A 19839-nucleotide genomic window follows, 5' to 3' on the forward strand; every position below is an offset into this window, starting at 1 on the left:
ATTGGTCTTGGAATAACTTTTATTTATTTATTTTAAATCTCATTTGCTCCCATGGTTTTAACTACCACTGTATTAGTTACGTATTTGTTGTGAAACAAATCACCCCAGAATGTGGTGGCTTAACATAACACACATTTATTATCTCATAATTGTGTGGGTCATAGTTTGTGTGAGACAGCTGGGCACAGACCTTTGCTGGGTCCTCTGTTTCTTGTAAGAATGTAATCAAGGAGTCAGCTAGGGTTGGGGTCTGACCTGAAAGCTTGACTAGGGAAGGATCTCCTTTGAAGCTCATATAGATGGTTGCTGGCAGGATTCAGGGCTGTTGAACAAAAGACCTCTCTTCCCTACTGGCTATTGGCTGGAAGCTGGCCTCAGTTTGTTCCATGTAAGCTTTTCCAACATGGCAACTTGTTTCATCAAGGCCAGGAAGAAAGGGAATCTGCTAGCCAAGTGGAAGTCACAGTTTTTCTAACCTAATAATGGAAGTGACATCCTATCACTTTTGTCATATCTTATGGGTAAGAAACAAATTACTAGAGCAAACTTACTTTTAAGGGGAAGGAATTATATAAAGATACGAATTCTAGCCCATAGAAATCATTGGGGGTCTTCTTAGACATCTGTGTACCATCACCATCAACATGTTGAATATAAATCTTCAGCTCAACCAAGAAAACACATGTGGATTCCCACAAGAACCATAGCCCAAACATGGCTGAATCTGCTTCTCTTCTTGTGTTCTTTAATTTTGGTTAAAGGCATCACCAGCCACCCAGCTTTCCATGCTAAAAACTTGATGTCATGCTCAACAACTCTCCATTTTCTCCTGCTGTCCATGTCGAGTTTGTTCCTAAGTCATGCTGATGCTTTGACCAGAATTTTCTTGAATCTCTCTAATGTCTGCCAAACTGTCGCTGTTCTCTACTGATCATCTTTCACCATTGCATGAGCCTTCAAAGACTCTTCCATGGGTCTTTCTCACTTCAGTCTACCACTTACTTAATTTGGTACTTTGCTCAGGTCATTTCTTGCAGGAAATAATCTCTATTCCTATAGCCATTCCTTGCCCATCAAATTCTTATTCATTTGTTAAGACCTAGTTGAAATGCGTCTAACTGGTAGAAACCCTGTTATACTACATTTGAACAGCAAAGGTGCTTCCTCTGATATGTTGGAGATAGATGATGTATAATAAAAAGATCTCAAGAAAATTTTACTCCAAAGAGAAAACTTTTAAAATATGGACATGGACTTGTATTCTTTATTCTTCTGTAAAGTCTACATGCAATTATACAGTGAAGAATGCTATTTTCAGTTAATGAGCATTGTCTAAGAATATTTTTCATTATGTGTGTTTTTCTGTTTCTTTTGCTCTGAAACAGTTTATTACAATGGCTAAAAAACTACTAGCATTTTCAAGTTATTCAGCAACAGAATGTTGAAATATCTAGTTTCACAATGATTCATTGAATTGTCTAAACACATTAAGAAAACTAGTCTTTTAAGCATTTTGGTGTACTTGGTCAAAAACAGGGACTAGGAAACCTGAGTTTTAGTGCTAACTCTGCCACTAAGATGCTTTGCTGCTTTGGAGAATTATTTTCCCATTATGGTTAAGGATATTTATCTATAGAATAAAGAAATGGGACTAGATTACTGGTATTTAACCTCTGTTCTTCTGAATCTTAAAGTGGCAGGGCTTTAAGAGTTCTGATACAGGGTCTAGATCATAATGTAGACTCACTTAATATTTATTCTTTTACTATTTCTTTTACCACCACCACTAAGTGTGTTTATTTTCACCTGTACTAGTTATGGCTGCTGTTTCTTGGACTCTGATCCTTTTGCTTTTAACACAACCACAAAATAAAACTACAGGCGGCCAGAATTAGCAGTCCTTCCCTGCCTCAGTGAGCCTTTCTTATTCTCTTTGGGCTCAGAATTCCCAGTCTACACAAATAAATTTCTCTATGAACAAATTGCTTTTTTTGTTTTAAGAACTGCTGTTATTTTAAGTATATTTATACTTTTTGGATGCTACAAAATTGTTAGCCTTGACCAACTTAGAATTTTTAAAACAATTATTATAAATTCAAGCTACATTTTTATTTAATATATTGATTTATCTTTCTACTGACTTTCCGCCCTGTAGATCAATTTCTTGAAATTTTAATGTTAAAAAATGAAATCATCTTTTTTAAACATTTTTTATTGATTTATAATCATTTTACAATGTTGTATCAAATTCCAGTGTTCAGCACAATTTTTCAGTCATACATGGACATATACACACTCATTGTCACATTTTTTCTCTGTGAGCTACCATAACATTTTGTGTATATTTCCCTGTGCTATACAGTATAATCTTGTTTACCTATTCTACAATTTTGAAATCCCAGTCTATCCCTTCCCACCCTCCGCCCCCCTGGAAATCATCTTATAGTAATTGCTTTAGTTAAGAGTCCAAGACTCTAAACTTTGGCAAACCATGCTTGTTATTATATTGCATATAAAATTAGCGTGCATATTAGATTACATTAGGCTAGCCTTAGGCCCTGATCACTAGCAGATTGAGAATTTTCCTTAACTCTCCACTTACTCATTAGAGTTAGAAAAATACTTTTGTTATTAGGTATGTTATGATTTAACATTACTGTTTTTAGGGGCTTTTGTTTTTCTGTGGTTGCCTACTGTGTTATTCTTAGTGGTGGATGGAGACATAGAGTTGAGGTGCAGAAAAGGAAAGCATGAAGATATCATTGAAGAAATAGTTTTGCATACCTACTTGTTTATTACAGTAGGTTTTACTTTTTCTTCTTGCTGTCAATATAATATTTAGTGATTAGGGTGATCTACTAAGACGTTGAGTGAGAATGAGCATTGTAATTCTCTGTTGAGAGCTTTGGATGAATAACTGAATATGGTCCAAGACATGGAAATTTAATGGTTCCTGCATCTAAAATGACTTTGTTGATACATGGAAGCGATATAAGAGATTTTATTCTGCATGTAACAAAGGAGATAGAGAACTCCTAGATGCTAAAAGATGCTAAACTTTTGGCAATCAAGAAAAACTAATATTCCACATATTAAGATCACACATTGGCCTGATTTATTACAGATTTGGATGTTTAATTGCTTTGTGCAGTAATTGAAAACCTGCTTTTCACATGCATCCTGATTCCTTGATGACAAATACAAATTTTAGAAGAAGAATCAATATTAATTTAACAAGAAGAATCAATAGCCTGGTGAAACATTGTAATACTAGTTTGACATTTTCAGGATTACTTTATATTCATTCAATACATGTTTATTAAATGCCTATTTAGTGATAGGTACTAGCATCAAAGATGAATGCTGCATAATTATATTGTTATTATATGAGGACATCTCACCATGAGGGGAGAGACACTAAGTGAGAAATGACCAGCTATTTTATTAGAATCTCTCCTACCAAGTGACCTCAGGCCCTGTAGATAGATTATGACTAGTGAGCTGTTGGGAGAATTCAGGCAAGACCTATTTATTCCAGCTGATAGCAGACATCTTCCTTTGTTAAAATGCTTCCACTTACTGCCAGAGCTGGAGTTTTAGGCCCTAGCAGAGGTCATAGGCAAAAATAGAAAGTGCAAGTTCATCTGTGTAAGACATACAAGGACATCTATCATAACATTGCAAAGGAAATAACTTTTGAATGATAAGGACAAGAAGCACTGGGGGAAAACCTGCATTAATGTTGTAGACCAGGCTGGGGGAAGTGGGGGAGGGGTTTGGAGTGGAGGTTGGGAGTGGAGCAAAACCTCTCAATAGAAGTTGACTGTTCACAAAAGTGCTACGAATGCCTCAAGGCCTGCCTCAAATGTGGCTGCTAAGATCAGAGCTGTTTACGATTTATTGCCAGATACTATCAGATCTACATTTACTCAACTGAGTTAAATGGAATATTAGGCAGAAGCACTAAAATAAAAATATAATGACTTTGTGGTTGGATATAACTAGTTTTCAATCCTGACTCTGATGACAGGCAAATTACTTAACGTCTCTGGGTCTCAGTGTTCTCATTTGTCGTGTGGAATAGTACCTATCCTATGCAGTAGTTGTGATGATTAAATAGAATACAGTACTTTCAGTGACTAATGACTGAGTGAGTCAGATGAATAAATGTAAAGCCCCAAATCTAGCCCAAGAGTGTGGTCGATAAACATGCTTCCTTTCCCTTCTCATCTCTCTCTGCTTGTGCTACAATTTCCACTGATTGCATGCTTTTCCAGGAAAGGATTTTCTAAGAATAAACCTATACTCCTAATTAGGTAACCATTATCTTGGATTAGTTTCTGGTGAAAATTGGGAGAAGTGTTAAAAGCACAGACTCCAAAACTTTGCTGGGTGCAAAGCTCAGCTCTGACATTATCAAGTGGAGGGCTGTGGGGCCTCAATGTGTAGAATATAATGTCCCTCAAGAACAAATGTGAGGACTACATGAATTAATACATTTTGAGCACCTGGTACATAGCAAGCCCTTTTTAATTTTAATTAATATTTTTTTACTGAGATATATTTGACATATCACATTGTATAAATTTAAGGTGTACAACATAATGGTTTGATACATTTATATTGCAGTATGATTGCCATTGTAGTGTTAGCTAACACCCCTATTACATCACATAATTATCATTTCTTCTGGTGGTGGAAACAATTAAGATCTAGTCTCTTAGCAAGTTTAATGTTTATAATACAGTTTTGTTGTCTATGATCCTTGCACTGTGTATTAGGTCTTTAGGATTTAGATAATTATCTACTAGTTACCCTCAAACATCTCTCCCTTTCTCCCACTTCCTAGTTCCTGGTAACCACCATTTTACTCTCTGCTTTTATGATTTGGATTTTCTAAGAGTCCATACAGTATGAGGTATCATACAGTATTTGTCTTTTCTGTTTTACTTATGCCATTTAGCATAATATTCTCAAGGACATTAGCTCAACATAAACTAAACCAAAGCCAAGAGTACTACAAAGAGCAAAACTCTCAAGTCGGAAGTCTGAGCCTTAGTTTCACCTTTATACTTGTTAGGTTTCTAAGTCAAGGCTTCCTGCTTATAAAATTAGATTAACATTATCCACCTGTTCAGCCTATTTTACAGGGACAAATTAAGTGAGATGATGTATATCAGATGATGAGCATATTTTGAGCAATGTTATTATCTAGGACAGTATTAATTATTTGCAATCTACCAATGTTATAAGAAAAAACATTTATTAAGCAGTTATATATGCACCATTTTAAACTCTGCAGGACTGAATCAAGTGTGCACTCAGTCCTGTAACTACCACGTCAGGAAAACAAACCACAGAGGTCTTCAGCTAATTTTCGCCTTATGCCCTATGTCTTAGTTTTCTCTTCTGTTTGCAACTTTTCTTTGAATAATTACTAATTTATAAGAAATGTGTTGTTTTGAACTTTAGATCTGGGCTTTTAAAGTGAAATTCTGAAAAGTAAGCTCAAGGCACATTACTTTTTTATTTTTTGCTAGGAAAATGCAATCATATGAACCCAGTAGAAAAGCCACTTCCACAAGTGAAATATTTAAATTATTTTAGAAAAGCTTAAAATTTCAAGTACTTTAACCTACTTAAAGAAACAAGTGCTTTACTGAGATTAAGCCAACCCAATTAATTTGTGAAAAATATAATAAAGATGTTTTACTATATGCAAAAATGAAAGAGGATAAGGCTGTGGACAGAATGTGGCTGATCTTCATGGTGAATTAATCTGAACCTTCCCGCCTTTTTCCCTTCCAATGCTCACTTCATGATTTCTTTCCAACCTCATTAACTTTAAAGTGAATGTCTTGTATAAAGGAGATAAACAGGGTTAGAAGAAGAACAAGGACGGCGGGGAAGACAGAGGTTTGCAAAGTAAAAAGGCTTGTATTGGTGCCTCTCTACAAAAGAATTTAACTGTGTCCATTTTGGGAAGTTCTCTGAATTTATATGTGATTTATAGATCCCTTATTTTTCTACATACAAGATTTTTTAGAATGTGCCATGCCTTGTGATTTTCTTTAAAAAAGGAAGTCTATTTCTATTATTGCCTTTGAGGTTAGTATTTTTTTTTTTTTAAAGTGTGAGTCTGGATACACCCTAATTGTCTGTAATGCTATATGTCAAATTAAATCTCATTAGCTATGCTATCCTGGCCCATTTTTTCAAATTTGGCTGGTGTCATTATTCGTACAGATTTAAGTAAAAATCCTCTCCTTTGTTTGCCTCTGTTTTATTTTTCCTTTTTCTTTCACCTCTCCTGCCATCTTTTCAGTAAAACTTCTCACCTTGTAGGCTAGCTTGCCTGCTTTCTTTCTTTTTTTCCTTTTTAAAATCTCTTCCTCCTTCTCAGTCTGCTCTGGTTAGGGACTAGAGTAGTTAAACCTCAGTCATTACATATTTTGAATTTGAATAGATTCTATCAACAAGTAATAATCTTCTGGGCATAATTTTGGGTATATGTTAGAGTCTTGTATATATGTGTGTTTATATCTCTTTGAAGTGCAGACATTGAACAGTAATTTTCTAAATGGCCATCTTCATGTTTTTATATACTCTTTGAAAATAATTTGTTGAGAATTTAAAAATTTTCCAGAAGATACTGAGGGTGATGGTAACTTTTATGTGTCAGTTTGGCTAGACTATGGTGGATAGTTGTTTGGTCAAATGCTAGTCTAAATGTTGTTGTGAAGGTATTTTGCAGATATGATTAACATTTATAATCAGCTGACTTTAGGAAAGAAGATTGCCATAGGTAATTTGGATGGGTGTCATTCAATCAGAACTTAAGAGCAGAAACTTAGGTTTACTGGAGAAGAATATATTCTACCTCAAACTGGACACAGAACTTTTGCTTGAGTTTCCAGCCTGCCACCCTTCCCTACAGATTTCAGACTCAAGGCTAAAACATCAGCTCTTAACTCTTATCTGAGTTTCCAGCCTAGTTGCCTTTGTTACGAATTTTGGACTTAACAGTCCCCACAATTGCGTAAGTAAATTCCTTAAAGTAAATCTTTCTCTCTCTCTGTCTCTTTTTCTCTGTCTCTTTGTCTCTCTTTGTTTCTCTGTCTCTCCACCTGTCTCTTTTTCTCTGTATACAACACATATATGATATATGTATGTCATCTATATCTGTATCTGTTTATCTATTTAAATATAAAGTTGGTTCTGTTTTTCTAGAACCCTAACTGAAGCACCGAGGCATACATCATTATATTCTAAAGTTTTTATTAGGACCGCTTATTTCAGTGGATTGATTATTCCCCGGGTCTCTTGCTTTTTCAGAAAGGAAGCCCTACCTAGACTTGTGATTCACAAAAACCTTTCCTTGAGAGGAAACATTCCTTTACAGGAAGCTGTCAGGAGTCTAGCCCACTACTGTGATACGTGTCCAGCACCCACAGCTTGGCTACGTAATTTTAGGCTGAGTTTCAACATGTCTGCTTTTGAAAACAAGGGGGATGCTGTTCCAGACACTCTACTGAGGTCCCTGAACAGGCCACACTCTGCTCCTTCCAGGCTCCACACGGTTCACTGTCTACTGAAATTATGGACTTCCTCTCCAATAAACATTTTACTGATGGCTTCAATCTGCATAATGTCAGTCAGAAATTTGTTACTTTTCTAATCTAGAAAAACCCTGAAGTAAGCAAACTATACTGTTATGAAAAAATTATGACAAATAAAACACATTTCAGGGGGAGGGTATATAGCTCAGTGGCAGAGTGCATGCCTAGCATGCACAAGGTCCTGGGTTCAATTCCCAGTACCAATATTAAAATAAATAAACCTAATTACCTCCCCCCACAAAAACAAACAAACAAACAAACACATTTCAGTTTGTTTATTCAACATGGCATTTATCTTTGTTCCGGTTGCTATTACAAAGTACCATAGACAGGGTGGTTTATAAACGTCAGGAATTTATTCCTCAGTTCTGGAGGCAAGAAGAATGAAATGACTTGGTCAAGTTGGTATGTACCAGGCATCTCCATTTCCCCATTTGTAATTTATAAGTTTTCTCTGAGGAGAAATTCTGATATTATACTACTCTTCTGTAGCTTTTCAAACCTCCTACCAGCCTCATCATCCATTGATGATTTTCTCTTGAATTAGTCATAAGTCTATAACAGTTGTCAAATGGTTGATTTTCCATTTTCATCATTCTATCTTCATTTATTACTTGTTACTCTACTGTAAGGGAGAGTTTTTCTTTTTGTTTATTTATTATTTATTTGTTTATATTACATGGACTTTATTTTATTATTTCCTAGTTTTCTGTGCTATAAATGGACTTACAAATTTGTATTTTGTTCAATGAGTTAGTAATCCATTACTTTCATTATTTATTTTGATGCAAATTGTTATAGATTTGGCTTCTCAAGCTGACTCCTGTGTCTTTTTGCATTTTCTTGCTATTTGGCATAACAAGATGTCCCAGGTTCATCTTGTTTTTGCCTCATTCCAGCCCTGGAATCAGCCATCTTCCCAAGAGGCTCTGGTTCCTTTTGATGGAGGATGGTATTCAGAAACCACGATCTGGGTGTTCAACATGTTCATTGCTCTTGAGATGGCATTGCTTCAAGGATCTGTCAGAAAACAGAACTAGCAAATACATGTATTCATATGTCTCCATATATTGCTATATGTATCTTAGAATTGTAAAAAAAAAAATTCATGCTAATATGTCTTATTGAAACTCCCCTGAAGATTCTTTCTATCCTTCTCTCTGTCCATGCCTGTAAATCTCTTCTCTGATGGTGAGAAATTACACACGCGTGCATGCGCGCACACACACACATACACACACTAACTTGCTCAATCTCCCAACCATGGGGCTGCCTCTGCACCTTGCCAGTTCTTCATGTCCCCCAACTCGGAAAGCTTCCTTGGCTTCCAGCTACCCAGCTGATGAATCTGTGCTGCACCCTCACCTCTTCACTGGCCTGCAGCAATTGACTCTCTGTGCTGAGAATATATTTCTTACACACCTGATTTTTATGGGAGTTTAAATGTTCTTCTCAAAATTATTACTTGTCTGAAACTCTAAATCAAGTCTCAGTTAAAATAACACCTTTCTCTTGCAGCCCTCTTGGATGCTCCAAATGAACTTATTCCTTCCCACTTTCTGTCTTTCCCATTCTCACCTCTGTGCTCGGGGCATTAGGTCTTTGGGAGACCATGTACACCATTGATTGACCAGATTCGTCTTGCCTACTTCTTTCTGGCAGTTATTTTCTGTGAAACAGTTGGAATTGGATGAGTTCTCTTTCTTTTCTCCATCTAATCTTTCAACAGATGTTCAAAGATGTTCAAAAGATGGCTCATAACAAACACTACATTGTATCTGCCTTCTTATTTAAATATTTCCTATACTTGCCATCCAGTATGTTCTCTCTGTATTTACTACTGGTCTCTGAAAGCTGGCCCATTCTGGGGATGCTGGTTCTGCCCTGTTTGCCCCACATTTGAGCTGATTTTTTTCCCAACTCCTGTAACATTCATCTCAAGATCTCCAAACCTTACAAATAGCCAGCCTCTTCTAGGACTGGTGTTTAGCGTCTCTATCACCAAGTGTATGGTCCTCCTAAGAACTGTGCACACCCCTCACATTAAACTGTAAGCTCCTCAAGGTCGAAACTTCTCTTTGATTTAACATACTCTATACAATATACATTAAGGCCTTGCACGTGAAAGGGACTGAAAAGATATTTCCAAAATTTGAGTATGTGATAAACTACTTTTCTCTGGCATCTCACACTAAGACAGTTCCACATCTGGTTTATTGATTTGTGGCTGGTTCCACATCTGGTTTATTGATTTGTTTATTGATTGGTTTCATGGTTACTTTCAGTATTGTAACTCCACCCAATCTAATGTGGTGCAGTGTAGTGAAGTGTGAGTACAGTATAATTTGAGAAAATTTCTTGAAAAAATTAAAAAAAATATATTTTTGTTACATTCAGTGCATTTATTTGCCCTATATTGGAGCTTCCAAAAGCTTTAGATTAATATTAAAGTAACTTTCAGAATTCTCAGTTTCCATATCCCGGAGTATTTTCACCCACTTGACAAATTAGAACATCATTCACCGAATTTTGTTAGCCATTCACATATTTTCTAGGCTCTGGCTTGTAATTCAAAGGATAAATTCATAATTGAGAAAGAGTCACTCTCATTGTAAACACTTCAAAATAGAGTATGTAAAATGCCAATTATTTTTTAAAAATCACCATGCATTAAATAACTGACTTACCACTGGACGATATAGAAATATTTCAAATAAATATATAACTAAAAAATATTCTAGGTACTTCATCTCTGGAATGTACAGGTCAACTGATGTTTAATTTTGTTTCTTGCAGCTTTTTCTGATAACCTAGTAAGAATCATAAATTTATATTTATACTAGAGATAAATTTATACTTGTAATTTGAGCTCTGTGTTCAACTGTTCTCCTATTTTTAAGACATTTTCTTTAATAAATGGATATGCAATTATAGTATCTATCAGAGTTGCTTACACAGAGAGGGTCTTAGTTAATGTTTGGTCATTCAATATATTTCAACATAAAGACTTGCTCATACCCAAACTAAGGTAGGTTCTTTTTCCCCCCAAGTGTCACATATTTATCAGTGTAAACCCCAGTACCATACACCAACATGACTTTGTGTATTCAGAGGGGAAATATCTCCTGGTTAAGTGGAAAATTGCGTGTGGATGGTTTCTGAAAGACCTTCATTCTAAGCAGCTTTATGGTGAGACATTTCATTTAGAAGTCTGGACCTTCTTTCTTCAGTTTGCTATAATCTACATTCACTGAGTAGAACTTGTATTGATCATTGGGATCTAGTTTGTTCCAGGGTTCTGGGTTATTCTTTCTGTCCCACCTAACATCTGGATTGACAGTGCCAGGTGCCAGATACATAGCACTGCTCCAGTACTTCCTGCTCCAATAAATATGAAGGGGGGAATCAAGCTAGGTTGCTTCTTGGCCTGACCAATGATATGGCAGAGCATGGTTGCGACAGAGGCTTTGAGTCCAGAAGGAGAGAAAAACAAACCTGTGAGGCTCAGGACCAAGTAGTCTCTACATTGAGCAAGCAGGCTTTTTACTAATCCAGTGTTCTATCCACTTAAAAACTGATATACACTGAGAATTTGGCCAACATCAAGCTCTTGCTCCCATGAGCTGTTCACTTAATAAGAACTTGACAAAAGATGGGTGATGAATCGATTTTCTTGTGTTTCACTTTTGTTCCTGTCTTGTTCATCGCTTTCTATTTGTGAAACTCATTCTTGTTTAAAGATCCTTGAGTACACAAGAGAACTATTCAGTAGCTCCTTATGCTTTTGCAATGGAAATGATGAGATTTTTGCTGGAAGCACTAGTTTTAACATGGTTTTGTTTTAAAATTATAAAATAGGGCAGAATCTTTAAGAAAAAAGGAGAACCTTCAGTTTTTTCATAGGCACTGTCACTGTGGGTGATTTCATATTTCATGTATCAGGCCAAATGTCCAAAAGAGCATATAAAACTGAGAACTGGAAATAAAATCTTTTACTCTTTTACAAACTAATATATAATCCTGCATTTTGACAATCATTCAAATTACCAGGATGGTTTCTTCTTGCTAGACAGACCAACCATCTGTATAATTGGGCTATCTTAGAATTTGTTTATTAGAATACATGAATAGGAACTAACAATAACCCAGAATAAGGTTTGGTTTACCATGGCATAAGCTTTCAATAAATATTTGTTGGATTGAAATTGCCTTGTGAGGCACAGATGAGAAATCATCAGATATTGATGATGTCTGCTGACCTTTTATCACAGTCACTTTCAAGTCAGACATTAAGCTTGCTTTCCATTCTCAGTCTGGAGATCCTATTATCCCTAAAGGCTTTGTTTGCAAAATACATTATCAGTGAAAGCAAAATATGCCATTAGAAAAATTGTGTTTTTACACAGAGCTCAATAAATTATTTTTCACAGTAGTAAAAAATAAAACTAGTCATGTTTCCTCTTCCCCTATAATATGAGATACTGTAAATTTCTAGGCCTCAAAAACCATAATAAATGTGCCCCAGGAAAACATATCTCTAAAAATTCATGTATGTATTCTTACCAGAAAAACTCACTTTCGCTTCCTTGTATTGGACCCACTATTCCCAGTTTTCTTGCAAAATAAATTTTGCATATTGTACCTACAAGTCTCAATTATTGAATGTGATTTTTAAGTTCAATATATATATTTAAGGCAAAATACTCATAGTTGGAATTAGAAATTCTGTTTTACTTGAAGCTTTTAATACAAGTTATACTGAAGACAGAAATGGTATAAGTCTTAGCAAAATCAGATTCAATCTCAGTGTTACAAAAATCTAATGTGCTAAAGTCTTCCTAGTATCCAATAAAGAAATTACTTACAAAAGAGCCCTTCCTTAGAACACAACATAGGCTTCCACAGCTAACAGTCCTTATTAGTTAAAATTCACCCATATTCCTTTCCTAAGTCATAGTTTGCTTCCAATTTAGTAAAAACTGAAGAATGAAATAAGGCATTATTTTTAGGATGTTGTTCCAACGTGATGGCCATTTAAGAAACTTGTTTCAGAGTTCCGTCTGGAGCGGGAGCGGTGGTGGAGCGGAGCGCGGAGCCCAGCAGACGCGGAGCAGACCCCGCCACCGGTGTGAGTCACAGTCACACCATGTGGCGCGCAGCTGCCGAAGGCTGCCCAGGCACCACGCTCTGCAGCTGAGCGCGGGGGCGGAGCCGCCGCAGCCCCCGCCCCATGCCTCAGCTCCGCCCACCCACGCCGGGCAAAGAAGGTTTCCAGAGCAGTCAGACATTTCCTGTGAGAAACGGATGTGGGTTCATCTACAGGAATGAACCCCAGGGAAAATGTATTGGACCAGCGGACTGCCGTAGGGAAGAATCACCCACAAGCTCCCTTGCACTGTCGGAGATGGAGAGACTGTGGAGTTTGGTGTGGAAGGAGGAGAGGTGGTGGCGCCGGGGCCCTCACAGGCCCTTGGAGTTCCTCCGCGAGGCAGTCGGCGGGCAGCAGAGCGGAATCATTCTAGGTCTGTCCCTGTCACGGGGGTTGTGAACACAGTGACCAGTGAAGGGCCAGGATGATGAGACTGGGGGAAAGAATAAAGGACGGCAGACGCTCCCGAAGGCCAGGCGGCACAGCACCGGCCCTGCCGCGGGGTCCCCGTGCGCACCCGAGTGCGTAGACGCTGTGGACGCCCTGGTCCTCCAGCCCTTCTGTGCAGGGGGAAGGAGTGGAGGGTGCTGACAACCCAGGCGTGGAGGAGCAGGGCAGACCACCGAGACAGAATGTGTATCGAGGTGAGAGAGCGCACTTCCGCAGATACCACAATGGATGAAGTAATAAACTGAAAAATATAGGATTTGTTTATGAGCCACCACATGGAATAGTGGAAAAACCATACACCAGGAGTAAGTAGATTGAAGTTCTAGCCCCAGTTCTGTCGCTTACTCGTTGTATAATCTGGAACAATTCTTGTTACTCTTTCGGGTCTCAGTTTCCTTTCTGCAGTGGAAATGATTGGGAAAAATGAGCTATAAGATCCTTTCTTGATTTAAAATGGGTAAATTGTGTTCATAACTATTTCTTTTGCCCCCAAGAGTCACCAGTGAATTCCACATGAAATTAAAATAGATTTATTCTATGTTTTTAAAAAGTCATCATGTTGAGTATTAGTGAAGAAGAAATAAAGGATGGAGTTACATTTATTGCTTGTCTTCGTAATCCAGAGCTTCAAATACTCTAGAGATCATCTGAGCAACCCAGCTTCCCCATTTGCCGGTGGAAAAGAAGGTGTGCCACGGTCAGCCCTCTCCACTTGCCCAAGTGTGCCAACCCTTCCTCGGTTCTCTCTTCCTCTCTGCTTAGTATATCTTGTTCACTTTCTCATTCTTTTAGGTGGTGCTGGATTTACTCTTGCCTCACTCTTGTCTTCTTGGTTGCTAGTCCATTTTAAAGTGCTTTTGCCTAAATTATGGAATATTAACACTCTTCGTACCTATGACTTGAGTGGCAGAGCGTTGATAAAACATTGAAATCCTTGGAGACCGGTTTTAAGTAACTATGAGGTATTCTTATTGGTAGGTCTTTCAGCTTAAAAAAGTTGACTACTCCAGATTTTTGCATGTGTTAGCAACCTATTTCGAATTATTGCAGTGGAATTTATATTTGACTGACTCTGAGAATCTGGCCTTAGGGACTGTTTGGAAAAGAGCATAGTTTGTTTAATTGAAATTTCTGTCTGTTATGATTTCCCAAGTCAAAGCAGCTAAGTTTACATCCAGTGGTAGCTGTTGAGCTTAGAAGAAACAAAATGTTTGAGTTCTTACAGTATGCATGTGACTGTGAACATCAGTCTGCCAAAAGAGGTATGAGTAGCATCATACACAGAGCCTGACTTGTGCAGAAAAAAACTGCTGGACAGGAAGAGAATTATTTAAAATATCAGGGTTTTCCACATTGATTCTTCTTTGCCTTAAGGGAAAGAAGCGGATGTAAAGACATCTGGAAAGCTTTCATAAAGTGAGATTTTACTTATCTACCTCTGGGTAGATAGTTTTAATTTCCAAACTCTTTAACTGTAAGGGGAATATATTTGCTCATTACTCTATGGAGTATTGTTGGAGAGAGGGAGGGCAAGACCTAATACAAATAACAGCCCGATGTGGCTAAATCTTCCACATGTTGAAATTAAAGACTTTTAAGCTGGAAAATGTAAGAGTACCTAAGAGACTTATTTATGTAGTAGTGGATATTAAACCTGAGCCCTTTTGTCCATTCTGTAGTGTGAATGGGAGAACATTATTTTGTTTTCCATCTGAATCTGTTTGCTGTGATAGATCACTGACATGACTTCAATACAAGGGAAGAATATATTTAAAACAAAAAACAGCAAAAAAGAGAAGATGAAAGTGGAAGCTGGGTTAGGATATGTGGAGTAAGGGTTCCTCTTTTTTTTAGCTCTTCCCTCTTTTGTTGCTTTTGTGTGTCTCTTCTTTGCTTGATGGTCTTAAGCTTTAGAGTTTCTGCAACTGAATTACAGCTTTATTAGTAGATGTGTTTGTGCTGAGAGCCATTGGACTAGACTGGAGTCTCACAATACTGGTGTGAGAGGTAAAGAGCAGAAAGCATGAGAAAAAATTTGGCAAACAAACATGACTGTCACTAATGGTTTCAAATATAAGGAAGAGGCTTCTAGTTATTGAGTTCCACATCTTGTATGTTGTCTCCTATTGCTCATGGGAGAATTTGCTGACAGTACTTTGGGAAAACTTAGAAAATGTATGCAGGGAATTTTAGCAATATAGATTTTGAAGTGCTTTTGAAGCTAAGAGTTATTTAAGAGGAACACAATGTGCAGGAAAAAAAATCTAAAGTGAACTTTAATTTTGCACAAATGGCCTGGAAATTATAGTGTTATAAATTATTTTCGGGAAATACATGTTTATTTAAAACCTATTCCCCACCTTCCAGTTTGATACAAACTTCAGTCATCCTACCTAGAATTACTACTATTGGTTCTCTAATTACATGCAAAAATTAAAATGGAGTGAAAGTTTTAGGACTGCTAAACCTTGGAGCTTGAGTTTTTAAAATGTTCCGAGTTGTTCTAGTGACATGCTGGGATATATAGTGTCATGAATGAGCATTTGTTTGCTTGGTCTTTCTACTGTTGACCAAATTCCTTTTTTTTTTTTTTTTTTGTCTCCTTTTCCAGTTTTATTAGGTGGAATTATTACAGTTTGACTGCCCATACACATTATATTGCATGTAAATGCATGTATACAGTATACTGCACATTTTTTTAGTTTACATATGTGTACTAATTATTGTTTCTAAGAACAGATTAGATCTTTAGCTTTTTAAACTTACATAGTTATCAAAGGAATAATGCCAACTACAAAATAACAATCAACAGAATGCGATAATCCAGTCATAAAGGACAGTCAAGTGTGCTTACATATATTCAAGAAATCAAAATAATAATTAATCCATGTGTCATTATTATTGTTATTATTTTTTAGATTTCTCATATAAATGAAGTCATATGGCATTTTTCTTTCTCTTTCCAGCCTACTTCACTTAGAATGACAATCTTCAGGTCTATCCATATTGCTGCAAATGGCATTATTTTATTTATTTATTTTTTTATGGTTGAGTAGTGTTCCATTGTATATATGTACCACATCTTCAAATTCCTTCTTCTTTTCAGGAAAACTTTGTCTCTTTCTGCTTGTTTGTTAGTTTTCTTTGGTTATTGTGTTTCTGGTTGTGGAGGAGGAGGAAAAATTCAAAGATATATTACTCCGCTAGGACACCAATAGCTTAGAAAGAAGCCATGTCCTTTAGGAGTTTCTTGATAAATTGATCTCAAGAATTCCTGAATTTACAGAATCATTTCAGGTTAACTCCACTATTTCAGAAATGGCCTGGTTACATTTATTTCCTTTCTTTTGATTTTCATTTTCAGTGGTATGCACTTTATATAGTTAGCAAGGTATGGTTTCTTTACTATTTACATGCACTGCAGTGCATTGTAGTATGTGTTACTCACGGTGGAACAGTTTCCAAATGGCCTGTGTATTATGTAATGTAATATGTTTTTCTAATATGAAATAAGCAATAACCATTTTTAAAAGAAGGTGGGGATACACAAAAAATATGTCTTTAGGCACTCATACTTTGGGTGACTGTCCCATCTTGCCTCCTCATAAGTGACTTGTAGACTTATCTAGTAAGGGTGGGCAAAAAACAAAAAACAAAGTTTTCTCTGAGAAGTGAAAAGAATGTCTAATATATAGAGGGTCTTGCAGTTTCTTCTTGGGATTCCAATAGAAAAATGGAAGAATGAACATATAGAAGAAAGAGGAAATACACATGAGACCTCTTACTTGACTTTGTGGGTGGCTTTTGTTTCCAAACTCTGTAATTATAACAAGAATTATCTTAGTCAATCCATGTTTGACATTGATGGGGTAGAAGAAGCTATTCGTTTTTAGTTTTATATGTATGAAACCATTTACTTACTCTTGTCTCATCTTTCTTTAAACCTAAACATACTTTTGACTTTGATATGTAGTTTTCGTTTCATTATAAAAAGGAGCACATCATATATGAAACAAGTTGATCTTCATTTTAACTAACACTGTCAATTTTATTTGTGATTATTATTTAGTTAATGTATTAGTGATAATATATGTTTTAGTTTTTTATTCGTTAGAAACATACAGATTACTTTTTAAAGAATGTATTTCATGGTTATGTCCAGATTATTTTGTGGTATGTCCAAATTTTCTGAAATAAAATTAGAAAATTGGGAAGAATCTTTGTTATAAGTCATTGGCAACCAATTATTAAGACTTTCAAAATATTGTTTCGTAGAGACACAGGTGTGGGGACAATGGTAGAGGCCATATAGTTAACATATGTTTAGTCATTTAAAGGAGGTAGTTCCATCAACTCCAGATAGGTCTGTTATCTGTTAAATTGCTCCTTCACTGTAAATTTTGTGGATAGTTTATTTAGTTTTTAGAGAGAACAGTATGCCCACATATCTCACTTAGACTGTACATGTTTATGAGACTATACAGCACTTCATTTTGAAAAGAGTAATCTTGGTCTCTCAAGCTCTTTTAAAGGCAGTTTTCTGAGACTGTTATCCCTGCAACAATCAGTTTATATCACTAGGGGTCAGCCTACATGAACAGATGTCCATATATATCACTTAGGTGTCCAGTTTTAGGACAGTATTATCATTTGATTTCATGTAGTGTCTTTTCATTTGGGGCTAGAAGAATCTCCTTGGATACTTACATGTCCAGCTTCTTGCATCCTGAATTTTCTAGCTATACTCTTGACAGGGCATTTCTCAAAGGATTTCAGTATATAGCTTAACTTTTCTTTTCCCTTAGCTGTCTCTTTTCTCTCCTCTCTGATGTCAACTCAGAACCTTTATCTAATTTAATATGCAGGAACAAGAGAATGGCTGACAACAACAGAAACAGGTCAGGGTCTTCCCCAAGCCTTTATGACTGGGAGTGATAATGACAGTTGCTCACAGAATGACTGGATTTTGGGTGTGACTGACATGTGGGAGTTGTATACGAGGGTAACATTGTAACTATGATGCTTTAACTAACTGTCGGTTTCTGTTTTGTGTGTGTGTGTGTGTTTGTGTGTGTGTGTGTCAATGTGTGTATGTGTGCTTCCTCTGGTTACTGGAAGATAGAGGTCTCTCTTCCTCACTGTATCACGAGTCCTTCCCAGGAAGGGGCTATATCTTCCCCATCTTTATTTTTCCAGTACTTAGCACAGTGCTTGGCACATAGTTGGTACTGATTGTGTTTTTTGAACAGAACTAAACTGAACTCTAAGTAAATACTAATATGCCAGAATGACCTCCTACATAGTTATTTTTATTGGTAGATAAATGTTAAACATCAGTGGAAGTACCCATGGAATGATGGCCAAAAATATAATGATGCACTCTTCTTTTTCTTTATAAAGAAGGAGGAGAATGTACATAATTTAAAGTAATTGGGACAATTTGGAACTCCTAGCAAGCAAATGAGTGTTCTGAGAAAACAAAAATGCTTCTAATTTTTAGGCAAAATTTAGAGAAATATTCTCATGTCTTTCCCCCAGGAGGTCATTCTTGTTAGTTTGGAGACAACAAGGCTTATTTCTCAGAATAAACATCTTTTCTGATTGTTCTGCTTCATTTTAAACTTAACATCACTCTGGCTGTGTTAGAAAATTAGTTTGAAATTATAGAATCTAACTTTCAGGATTGGAAAAGAACTTATTGTTCACTTAGCTCACGTCATTGTGCTTGGCAGAAATATTATTCACTTTTAAGCAGAATGAGTACTAAAGTTTGTTAAAAGGGTGATAGCTTTACTTATTATACTAAATTATATAACATATGTATGTGTATATATATTATATATAAATTATACTGTACTAAATATAGATTTGTTATACTATGATCAAAGATAAGGTTCAACTTGTGACCACTGGGAGTCACTGTGTAGTTGTCACAGCCAAGAAGCGCACCCCCACCTCCCCCCATCCACACCAGCTTGCTGGGCTTCTTGGGAGATAACACACTCATCTCTTCCCTAACTGCTGGCATTTATCCATTTGCCAACTGGTAGTTATTAAGTGTCCACAGAGAGCTGGGTGCTGTGTTAAATTAGGCAACACAGTGAGAGCAAGCTGCCAATGTGGCTAGCCATGTTTCCCGGCCACTGCCTCCACCATCAAGCAAAGCTATTTAAATCTCCCTTGTGATTTATGTTTCATTCATTTATTATTCTTTATACATTTGTTTATGAGATTTTGTCTTTCCTACTAGAGACCCTTGAGAAGAGAGGTCTACATTTTTATTTTGTAAGTGTTAATCCCATTGACTGGCAGGTAGTAGATCCTTATAATGTGTTTGTTGAGTAACTGGATGCTATGCCAGTTATTTCCTCTGGTTCTTTTGATTTTGCTATTATTTCTTCTTGAAGACACTACCGTCTAGTGCATCACTCCCTGCTCACTATCCTCCTTTGGCTGTAACAGTTTAGAGGTCTTGTTTATACCACATAAAAAATGAATGACAGCAGTTACCAATGGCAGCATTAGCAATTTCACTTTTGTTAGTGGAAACTAGTCTTGAACAGTGTGTATGAAAAGTTATATGTTGTTGGAAAACAGCTCTGGAAAAGACTAAGTTCACAA

General features: G+C 36.6%; 1 pseudogene; it reads right to left on the reverse strand.

Annotated features, from left to right (window-relative positions):
* Nucleotides 1–10822: 10822 nt before the first annotated feature.
* Nucleotides 10823–11070, reverse strand: LOC116154852 (cytochrome c oxidase subunit NDUFA4-like; annotated as a pseudogene).
* Nucleotides 11071–19839: the final 8769 nt, after the last annotated feature.

Source organism: Camelus dromedarius, chromosome 2, assembly GCF_036321535.1.
Source record: "Camelus dromedarius isolate mCamDro1 chromosome 2, mCamDro1.pat, whole genome shotgun sequence".
In the NCBI taxonomy this organism is placed as follows: Eukaryota; Metazoa; Chordata; class Mammalia; order Artiodactyla; family Camelidae; genus Camelus; species Camelus dromedarius.